The following is an 11034-nucleotide window of genomic DNA, read 5'->3' on the forward strand; positions in this document are numbered from 1 at the left end:
ATGTGGACAACATTCGATTACATGGGTTAATATTGCTCACCTGTTCGATTTCCACAACCTTCCACATTGATTGATTGGAGCCTGTCATATCACTTACGATAGCTTTTACGTGGGGAACTTCTGCTTGCCCAATTTACAAACTATGCTTTGTACTATTATAGCCTGGACGTATAAAGATGCGTGCTTAGCCTTGATGTGTTTATTTCTCTCTTTAGCCTGGACGTATAAAGATGCGTGCTTAGCCTTGATGTGTTTATTTCTCTCTTTGAGTAAGGTCCCTGGGACGTAGGTCTTTACCCTAACACCATTTGTGCATTACAGTATTAACCACTTTTTTGAAAAAGAAATTTGCAAAAAATATTTCTTATTATAAAAGGACATTTAATCACAGATCTATATATTTATTGCAAATAAACTATCTTTCTTAAACCGTTTAAAAATGCTGGGTAAAGGCCACTGTGGTTCTTTGGGAACGCACAGCACCCAAGCTATCACAACGATTTTACTGGACTAGGTGAAGGAAAGACAACGCAGAGTATTGTCGATAATGTTCGATGTGTGTTCTGAGAAAGGAGCCGAGCCGATGAATAATCTATATTCCAACTTGTGGAAATTAACGTCTTTAGCCAGGTTACCAACTCCAAGAAATGGAAACAACTTATATCTTGGTTGCCTGCGGCGACATATTGGAAGTACAAGCAGGCGTGGGCGCGTGGTTAAATGAAAGCACAAACTTAAATTGCACGAAACTTCTTTCACCAATGGGATGTATTCAAGGTAACTGTGGTGTCGAACGCAATAACCGAAAAAATATTGTTGAAGAATTATGTGCGAAACCATCGATCCACTTGCCTAGGACGGAGCAGTAGTGTTGCCGATTTGTCCCAGTGAACATTAGGAGGAAAGTTCCAGTCAACACTAGGATGGAGATTATTATCATGCCGCAAATTGCGACTGCCAAGTGACCTATCTAACAACACAGGCTCATTTCTTCCGTCTGCATTTGCAATAATAGTTGGCGACAATAGGCGAAAGTTCCAGTCAACACTAGGATGGAGATTATTATCATGCCGCAAATTGCGACTGCCAAGTGACCTATCTAACAACACAGGCTCATTTCTTCCGTCTGCATTTGCAATAATAGTTGGCGACAATAGGCGGGCTACAAAACCAGACTTTAACATCGAAGATCCGGTTCTGCCCCCGCAAGAAAAAAAAAATCATCTTTCGTATAAGGACCATCAAAAACCAGACGGATCGAATCGACAGCGAGTACACTAAATCGTTTGAAGCGAAGTCGCGGTGATCGTTTATACTGAACTACACCAACGAAGTGACAAACAAACGGAAACCGAGAAACGCATTACCAAAACGTAGGGTGTTATGGAGAAAGTATAATCAACTTTGATTGTAGATGAAATTTCCTTGTTGCCATTTTAGCAACGATTTAAACGGTATGCAGAAAGTATAATTTAAGTTAATTATGATCTTTAATTGTCGAATATCCTCAAAAACTAAAACAGCGAAATCGGCTGTTTGTGTCTGGCGGAATTGGTACAGAGTTGGTAGCGCGATATAGGTCCGATTTTGGCAGTTGTAGCATTATACTTGTGTTAAAATCATCAAAGAAAAATAACGTTTGTTTTTTGTTGTTATTTTGTTCCTTTTTTTGTATTTTGTTTTTGTGCTAAAGCAGCAGGTGTCAGATCGGGATATCTCAAGCACCCCGAGCTAAGGCTGTTGTTGCTTGTCTATTGTATATATATTTGGTTGTTTATTTGTTTCCTTTAACTCTGATGCATAATTGGAAACAATTATCAGCCGATGTTAAAAAGACAGCGCAAGCAAATTTGAAATGCAATTAATAAAAGCTCATGGAAATTTGAAATATGAACAATACATTATTTTTGAATCAAGTATTTGCTGCCACGTAATGTTTGCTGTCATAGCCTTTGGAAACAATTATCAGCCGATGTTAAAAAGACAGCGCAAGCAAATTTGAAATGCAATTAATAAAAGCTCATGGAAATTTGAAATATGATTATTTTTGAATCAAGTATTTGCTGCCACGTAATGTTTGCTGTCATAGCCTTTTGACTCAAAGTGCTTATTCTCGGACCTGACCTGCTGCTCTACCCAAACTTTGCTTTCTCGAGGTTTTGTTGGTGAGCAGGTCAGCAGAAGCCCTTCCCCGAGATCTAAATTTGAGTCGCAGAGCATTGGACCTGCAAAATGAAAAGAATAAGTTAAAATAAAGTATTTTTAAAACAATGTGAATCAGAAACCAAATTTTATATTTTAGAATAAAAACAAGAAAATATTTTTGTAATTTAAAAGTACAATTTTTTATGACTTTTATAAAAAACAACAATGACTTTTATAAAAAACAACAAGAAATATTTTTTTGATTTTAAAGTAAACATTTTATGATTTTAATAAAAAAGTCATAAGAAGGAACAGAATAACCATACTCACCAATGCAAACAGTTCGCAGAAAACTCTGATGCGATAAATATGACTATTTTCTTCGTTCTGAGCATAAAAAAGGCTACAATTGCGGTTGATGTACTGCCGATGCAATTTTGCTTCATATAAAGCAGTCTTCCTTGCTTCCTGTCTCACAGCCCTCAGTTTTTGTTCGACAACCATCTGATGTTGTTTCACAACCATGTCATGTTGTTCGACAGCCATCCGAACAATCAGCTTATGCTTTTCCGCCTCCCGCTCCTCCCGTGCTTTATTGCTTGCAAGCACCTACAGTAACGGAAGAAAATTGACAATCAGGGTTGATGAACATGCCGTTGAAACGTTCATCAACAGTTACATTGGGTGTAAGGACTGTGTCATATGGTATAAGTTTTATTAAACCTTTTTTAACATTTGGGTGTAAGGACTGTGTCATATGGTATAAGTTTTATTAAACCTTTTTTAACATTTTAGCACTCTTGTTAATCCATACCGACACGCAAATGAACCTGATTCAATGTAGAATCCGAGTCGAAGCAATTTTCCAGGAAAAGTTGCTGCAATATTTTCATGCAAACGCAACAACCAACAGCGAAGACAAACGTAAACACAAAACCTGGCGCTCAGATCGTCTTCCTTAGGCGGCGGACCACCTCCGCTACGGAAGGTTTCCCGACGACGTGCCGCGGACTATTTCTTTCCGTGGGTTTTTAATTTTCGCCACGCCATTGGGTGGGAAGGATCCCGGGCAGCGCTACTGATACAGACGTTAAAATGATGCGTCACATCTTGCCCACGCTGCATCTTTCTATTTAGAAGGTCGGTCTTCTTGCATTCGATGACCCTCTTCTATATCAGCAAGATGCGTTCCGAATCGGAGAAGTTCGGTGCCCACTTGCTAATTGGCTCCTGCATTGCTGGTCTTCTCCATTTCTTAAATATTATATGGTTGATCATTTAATAGAATTAAAATAAACTCTATAAAACAGCAAAATTAAGAGTTTGACTGCACCTTTCACGTCTTGCCTGTTTGAAAAAATGGGTGAATCCACAAACATTATGAATTTATTACTTACTCTACAAATAAAGCATAAATATATAAGCCAACTGGGCCCTTAGCTTTTACTTTCTCTACAATCCCCTTTAGAGCCGATGTTTGTCACGTTTTCTTCTATTGATTTCTTTAGCTTCTTGCAGCTAGTGGTTGTGTGTGATCAACACCAATTTTCTGTGATCCAAGACAAACTTTTTGTCTTTCTACGAAGCCAAGAATGTAGGCAGCAGCTTTAGGATATTATTGTTAATTTCAACTTCCCTCTCCAGCCATCATATTAAAACACAGATGTCTCATCTGTTTTTTTAATAGATACTATGAAATAGAGGTTCCGTATATCAAAACAAGAACCTCTATCAACAAACACCATAACTGTGGCACAGATCCTGCCTTGCTGATCGCCAGTTCTACTTTTCCCTGTATCTCCCGTTTTTTGCTACCAGTCACATAACTGTCCAATCCTTTACAAATGGAAGCAGAGACGTTTGCGATTTGATGCGCTGGCTACAATTTACGCCGTAACTGCCATATTTAGTGACGGCCTAGCATCACAACGAAGTCTTTCTTTAGGCCTTAAAATACAACAAACAAGTCCATATAGAATAATATAAAACATTGTAGCAGTGATACAGTTTTCGGCAACATTCAATGAATTTACTGGAAAAATCAGATGTGAAGAGAAATGAGCACTACATATAACAAGGCTATCATCGCTTCGATACAACTAATAAGTGCTCATTCTGCACTACTGATTTATCTTGCGGGACTCTGTTAGTATGTCATAATGTCTGCACTACTGATTTATCTTGCGGGACTCTGTTAGTATGTCATAATGTCTAAACACTTAAATAACGTTACAAACTGGAATCGGTCGTTACGCTAAAATCATTTACGGAACACGTCATATCTGTCCCTCTATATACGTGATAGAGTTCAAGTGGTTTAAATCAGAGCTACCCGCGAAACCTCTATAGTACGATAGATATCTCTGGTAAAGCACTTACGATAGATATCTCTGGTAAAGCACTTTTCAGTGCTAACTATATTGAGTTTGTTTTATCACTAAATTGTGAGAGTTATTATCGACTTATACTGTGCGAGTTATAGTCGTTAGTGGTGATAATAAAAGTTAACACACATCTGCAATTGATAAAGCAGTCAGAACGAGTCCAAGGCGTTCAGTCTAAGAGCACGCAACCTCTGAAGTCAATATACAATCTACTAGCAGCAGCAACAGCAGTAAACAAGAAGAACGCTGCTATCTCTCCATTCTATCCGCCCACTTTTTCTTTTACAACAAAATTTCTGTTTCTAACAGAATGAAGGTTTTTCTTTTACACTTGGCGACAGTATTGTTCTGCCCACTTTATTAACAATACTAATACAACTATTTGAAACAAAAACACAAAAATAGGATGAATCTATAGTTTCATAAGCGCAAACAAGCAATTAAACACATTTTGGCTAAATTGGCTTCAGCCGGTTTATGAGTGGTGACACGATCACACCAGACGTGCTGGTGCTAAACAGCCGTTCAGAATTTACACTTGTTGGTGAACAGGATAAATATTTCGGAACTGCAAATAATGTGAGACAATTGTTACGGTTGTCCTTTCAGTATTTCAGAGAATAGATGATTGTTTGCCCTTGCTGCGCCGCAAACATGAACTTAAAATATAATTTCTGACTGAGAGCTTGGCTTTGCAAAAGGCTTCAAGGAAACCTCGTTCGGTTGCATCCGAATGGGGCCTGAAGACTGACTTTAATGCCAGTTAAGATATTGTTAGGAACTAAGTGAGTACGATATGTGTATCTCTTTGAATTGTTAACACTAACTTAGTAGTTAAATAGTTTAATTACCATTCACACAGAAAGCAGTCGGCTGTGTTGCCAATCAGTTTTCGATATATTATTAAGCAAGAGGTTTCTGTACTTAAAGTTTCGGATAAAGGCTTGTTTTCCACAAGCTTCTGTCTTTCCTGTGAATCGTATAGATGGTCATGGTGCGTTCATTTACATCGATTTAAAAGCTCAAAATAAATATCTAATGCCAGCCAGTGTTAGGAGCTAAAAACAATTTAGTAATTGTTTAAAAACTTAGTCTTGATTTATTGACATGCCACCAAAGCTTGTTTGCTACTAACACAGAAACCGCAGCCTAATTGGTTGAAAATAAACATGTTCAAGCGGAAAATGCAAAGACACACACCTTCAAAGAGAGAGCCAGTTTGGGAACCGATGGTTATTACCTTATCATTCAATCATGCAGCACTTCCCATTTAGGTGCATTAAAACTTTTATTTTAAGGGTTGTATAAAAACAAACAACTTCCTTTCTTGTTTAATGGGTGCTTGCCCATAAAGGTTTCAATACCTGTTTAACAACAAACGCCTTTCTTGGAAAAGAATATTTCTACCAGTATAGTTTTTAGGTAAATAGGAGTCATTTTTGGTCAGGTGTAGCAGATGTGCTGATCCTATTTTGATTACGCAATTAAATATTTATGCTTACGACCTGTGTCAAAACGCATAAAAAAATACTGTTTTAAAAATTGCAACTTTAATTCTGTTACTTTGTGACAGAAATTTTTTTGTTTTGAATTTTCTTGAATTGCAATATTTTCTTACTGGCATGTTGCTTCATCGTTTAACATTGCCGTTATTTCGTACGGGCCAAGTCACTCGTTTTACAGCTGCAAACTTTGAAATGATAATTATGCCTTTAAGTATGTGGTTACTGTGTTCAAACCCCCCTCTTTTCTACTATTTTTTTCCATATTTCGCCGTAAAACCTAACCGCCTTGTTTTTAAATATAAACCTCCCTCACTTTGTTATATTATTTTCAAAGGATTTTTTTGTGCTGTATGTTTGCTAGTGTACCTATTTGGTTGTTTCTTAGCACTGGGTTGGTGAATGAATGTTTCATTTTAAAGCTTTTTGAAAATCTTTTGACTAATCTATAAATTGTGACTGATTGAAAATAAATAAAACCTGATTAACAAAATATGTATGCATTAACTTTCAGGGCCAATTTGCTGATCAAACAAGTTACTGCTGTCAAGCACAAATTTCACATTGGGACTCTAGAAATTGGGTCAATAAGGTCCACACCAAATTTCCTAGCTAATTCTAGTCATTGTGGGCCAATAGCAGACTTCATTTAACTTTTTCTGTGTGATCAAAATTTCCAAAAGGCATTTTCTCCAGTATTGTAACTGGTTAGCATTTATTAAATTTATTAGTTAAAGTTCGTTTTTTTTTTCTTCTAGTCATTGTGGGCCAATAGCAGACTTCATTTAACTTTTTCTGTGTGATCAAAATTTCCAAAAGGCATTTTCTCCAGTATTGTAACTGGTTAGCATTTATTAAATTTATTAGTTAAAGTTCGTTTTTTTTTTCTTATTGTAACTGGTTAGCGTTTATTAAAACTGGTTAGTTATTTGGGAAAAAGGTTTTATAACAAGTGCGATATATTGTTTTGTTTTATAAACCCTGCACCATTAATAACAACACTCTCATAAAAATTTCAATTATCATCGCATCTAACGTATTACACAGATTTTCCTAGGTACCACACATTAAACCATTAAAATAACGTTATTGGATATGCTTCCACGGGCTTGTAAAAGCTTTGCATCTTTAAAAGCATTAATTTTACTACTTTTTAACCTTTTTTGCAAAGACATAAAAAGGGAGTTTCGCTTGCAGCTATTTGATAAGCCTGGACATTAGTATAACACAAGAGCAGTGCGGATCAATTTTGATAGGTATATAAGTTCAGGACATTTAAAATAAATTCCTTGCTGCAGTTCTTTAAACACAGACTTGGGATCATTCAAACAATTATTGAAGTATTCAGGGAAATTTACCCGGCAATAAAATCCTTCATCTGTTTTAAACTAAAAGGCTACATGCAGATTTTCTTACGGGCCAAATTTATATACTACTTTATTAATAATACAAAACAAGCCTGACAGTCTGTTTGCAACCTGCAGCTTCTGTATTTCCAAAACCGTGGCCATATCAAAAACAAAGTTGAAAAGTGTGCCAGAGTTCAAAAGTGTGATAACTTGTTTGTATAAAAAGCACACGGGGATAAAGAAATATGGACAAAGTGTTTGGGTAATGGGCCAAATCTGGCCTAAATTACAAGGTTCTTGACAAGGACGTCACCGATAAAAAAAAACTTTTTATTACACAATGTAAGCATGGTGGACTGTAAAATGAAAGCTAGAAAGTACCAATTAGGAAAATATTAACATTTTTTCTGCTTTATTTTGGCTGCAAGGTGTGTACAAAAACGAATAATTATTAAAGCGACATTCTTGTCCGTAATCTAGTTGTTATGGATGTTTTTTAAAAGGTGGACAAAAACAAATATACCATTCGTGTTGTACACCACGGTTTCACACAAACTTTTAATTGTAGTCTCAGTTTGATGAAAGAGAATGTCAGCGTCAAATGATCTGGTTGGCAACATTTTACATAACAACTTGGGACCACCGAACTCGCAGACGGCATTTAAGCTTAACACAGTGTTTCAATCTTTAGCATCAGAAAATATATCGCCCAAACGCCTCGTGTTTTTTGTGAAATAAGTTAATGGACTGAGTTGTAATTGTAATATCACCTCGGTTCTGTATCTCTAATCCAGACTTACTACTCCATAGATACCTTACTTATGAGTTGTAATTGTAATATCACCTCGGTTCTGTATCTCTAATCCAGACTTACTACTCCATAGATACCTTACTTACATAGTTAGACATCTATCGTTTTAATTGTCTCTTTGTATCGGTTTAGACGGTTTGTTTGTCAAAATAAATTTAAGTCACTGTACTATTAAAATCTTTGTTTAGGTTCAGTGACTCTGTTTGTCAACATAAAATTAAGTTTACGCGCTGTATCTGTACTGTTTATATTTTGTGTTAAAATTTGCTCCGGATCTAGCAAAAACTGCAGATGAACAGTTTTTTTGTCAGTTCGAGATGTTGTTATTGAAAGAAACGTAATTTTTTTTTAAGAAACGTATGTTTGCTTTATTTTGGTTTATATACTCTGTATCAAAGAAATTAAAACCAATGAGTGGAAACTAGCCGCTTGTTACGTAATCAAATCCTATCAATCACATACATTTTAGTTTCGTCCTCCGTCACGGTCCAGTGCATCACGAGAAAATGCTGGTTTATACAAAGAGGTTTAATTAAACTTGCTTAATAGTGAGCTACATTAACGTTCCTATACAATTTGCACCTGAAACTTACCTCAAAGGCACTGCAGGATTGAAATTTAGCATAATAGTGATGGAATTCGTGCCTTTAACTGTTAGCGGGCCGGGATTTAAATGTTCCGACGAGCCGTTCAGAAAATACAACGGAAAGTTGCTTTAATTTGCGTGTGTTCAGGAGTGGTGGATCGAAGTTGGCGACAGTTTAAGCTTCACTATATCTAGTGCAGAGGTTACTTTGTTACATGTTTTAGTGAGAAAGCAACTGGAAACTTATTATTTTTTAAATTTAGCAAAGATGGGATTAGCGTCATACCTGACTTATTTTACTTGCCAAGACACGAAAGCTTGGAGTTAACCAGAAAAATGTAGGAGGCCAGTGGTCCCCCCAACACGTCGGTCGCGAACCCGAATGGGTCGCCACAACTGACTATAAATTCAATAAAAATATTTTCAGTTGAAAACAAACGTGTTCGTGTTTCGTCGGTACGAACTCTGTCTGTCCTAACTTCAAAATGCTCTTGGGTGACGAATGGATTTTCAAACTGGAGAAAGGGGGCCTTGCGTCAATCAAGAAACATCACGCATCTGTTGTGCATAAAGAAAGTATAACCGCCAAGACGGTTGAGTTTGAAAAAGTGCATGTACGCTTTTACACCAAAAAAAAACAAAAAACACATGGGTGACGAATGGATTTTCAAACCGGAGAAAGGGGGCCTTGCGTCAATCAAGAAACATCACGCATCTGTTGTGCATAAAGAAAGTATAACCACCAAGACGGTTGAGTTTGAAAAAGTGCATGTACGCTTTTACACCAAAAAAAAACAAAAAACACATGAAATGAAATCGGCAAGTCCTAGAGAGTATATTTAACTCTGTAATATTTCTCGGACAACAGGGTCATGCAATAAGAGTACACATCGACGAGTCGTCCAATCTGTCCCAGGTGGTCCAAACTTTTAGGAAAACACAACAAAACAATTTAAGATGAAGATGTTGTTTTTTCTTTTGTATCTGTGACTCTACCGACTCAGATCGATATGTGTTTTTAAAATATTATCCATAAATATCTGAAAACGAAACACCTTGCAATAACAATTTAATTTTTTGTTGAAATTTTACAGCTCATTATAATTATCGTTCTTGTCGGCATATCCAGCAGCAGGATCGTTGTACTCCGCTCCCCAATAGACTTTTCGAGAGAGAATTCTTGTAAACCCCCATTTGAGTTATGCATAAACGGGTTGATGAGGGGATCATCGGAATCCATCCAAGGAGTGCTGGTGCGGCTGATATCAATTGCAGCAGTTCCCGTTTTGTTCTGGTGCAAGGGTGTAGTAGTGGGATGGTAACAGGAGCATCGGATAAAGTCTATTTGTTGAATGATGAGTGATGGAACATATTCTTAGGGCAAGTTGGTGAAACAATCCCGTAGTCGAATCCTTTTGTATGTTTTTCATTAATCCATTTAAAGTCCATCCAGGCTTTGTTCTGGTGCAAGGGTGTAGTAGTGGGATGGTTACAGGAGCATCGGATAAAGTCTATTTGTTGAATGATGAGTGATGGAACATATTCTTAGGGCAAGTTGGTGAAACAATCCCGTAGTCGAATCCTTTTGTATGTTTTTTCATTATTCCATTTAAAGTCCATCCAGGCTTTCTGCCATAGGTAGAAGTACAAGTTTGGCATTGGAAAATTTATATTCCTCGATGTTTGCGGCATAAGTTTCTCCAATGCCCCCAGTTCCAGCAAATATGTTTTGAAGTTTTGTTGCTCAAAAGACATCAATTTGATTGTGGTTATACTGTTTTTAGCAAATAGTATTTTAGAAGAAAGGCTAGAGAAGAAACCCGATGGTAAGAGAAATAGGTAGGTTTCCTATAGTGTATCACGTCTATTTTGTGTTCGTGAATGTGTGAAACCTTTGCTATATTCTTACAGACAGAAGATTGTTGCAATCAGTGCCGATAACCGCCAACCAAACATTTTTCCCATTCCAATCTTCGCAAAGTTCAGTCAAGGTATTCTTCATATTCAATATGCAAACGGCATACATTCATTAGACAAGGTAAGATTTGTCCAACTGCTGTTCAGCATAACTTCTGTTTATATGGTAATTCCTATAACTTGCGGTCTATCCTTATTTTAGGTCAATTTCTCGACATATAAAAAAATTATTAGAGGTTTCAACAAAAACCACTGGAATTTATTGGTAAGTTAGACTGTAACAACAACCTAGAACAAAATGTATATTTTAAATTTGTTTATTAAATGGAACATAGGTGAC

At 36.7% G+C, this 11034-nt stretch overlaps 1 long non-coding RNA gene across 1 annotated transcript; it reads right to left on the reverse strand.

Annotated features, from left to right (window-relative positions):
- Positions 1-2046: 2046 nt before the first annotated feature.
- Positions 2047-8551, reverse strand: LOC113475344. The gene is made up of 5 exons (XR_003397099.1): positions 8251-8551; positions 4336-8179; positions 2924-4288; positions 2476-2868; positions 2047-2225 (listed from the first exon to the last, which is right to left on the reverse strand). It is a non-coding gene; the product is annotated as an uncharacterized LOC113475344 (long non-coding RNA).
- Between the last annotated feature and the right edge of the window lie 2483 nt (positions 8552-11034).

The sequence above is a fragment of the Ciona intestinalis genome, unplaced genomic scaffold (assembly GCF_000224145.3).
Source record: "Ciona intestinalis unplaced genomic scaffold, KH HT000239.1, whole genome shotgun sequence".
Classification (NCBI taxonomy): Eukaryota; Metazoa; Chordata; class Ascidiacea; order Phlebobranchia; family Cionidae; genus Ciona; species Ciona intestinalis.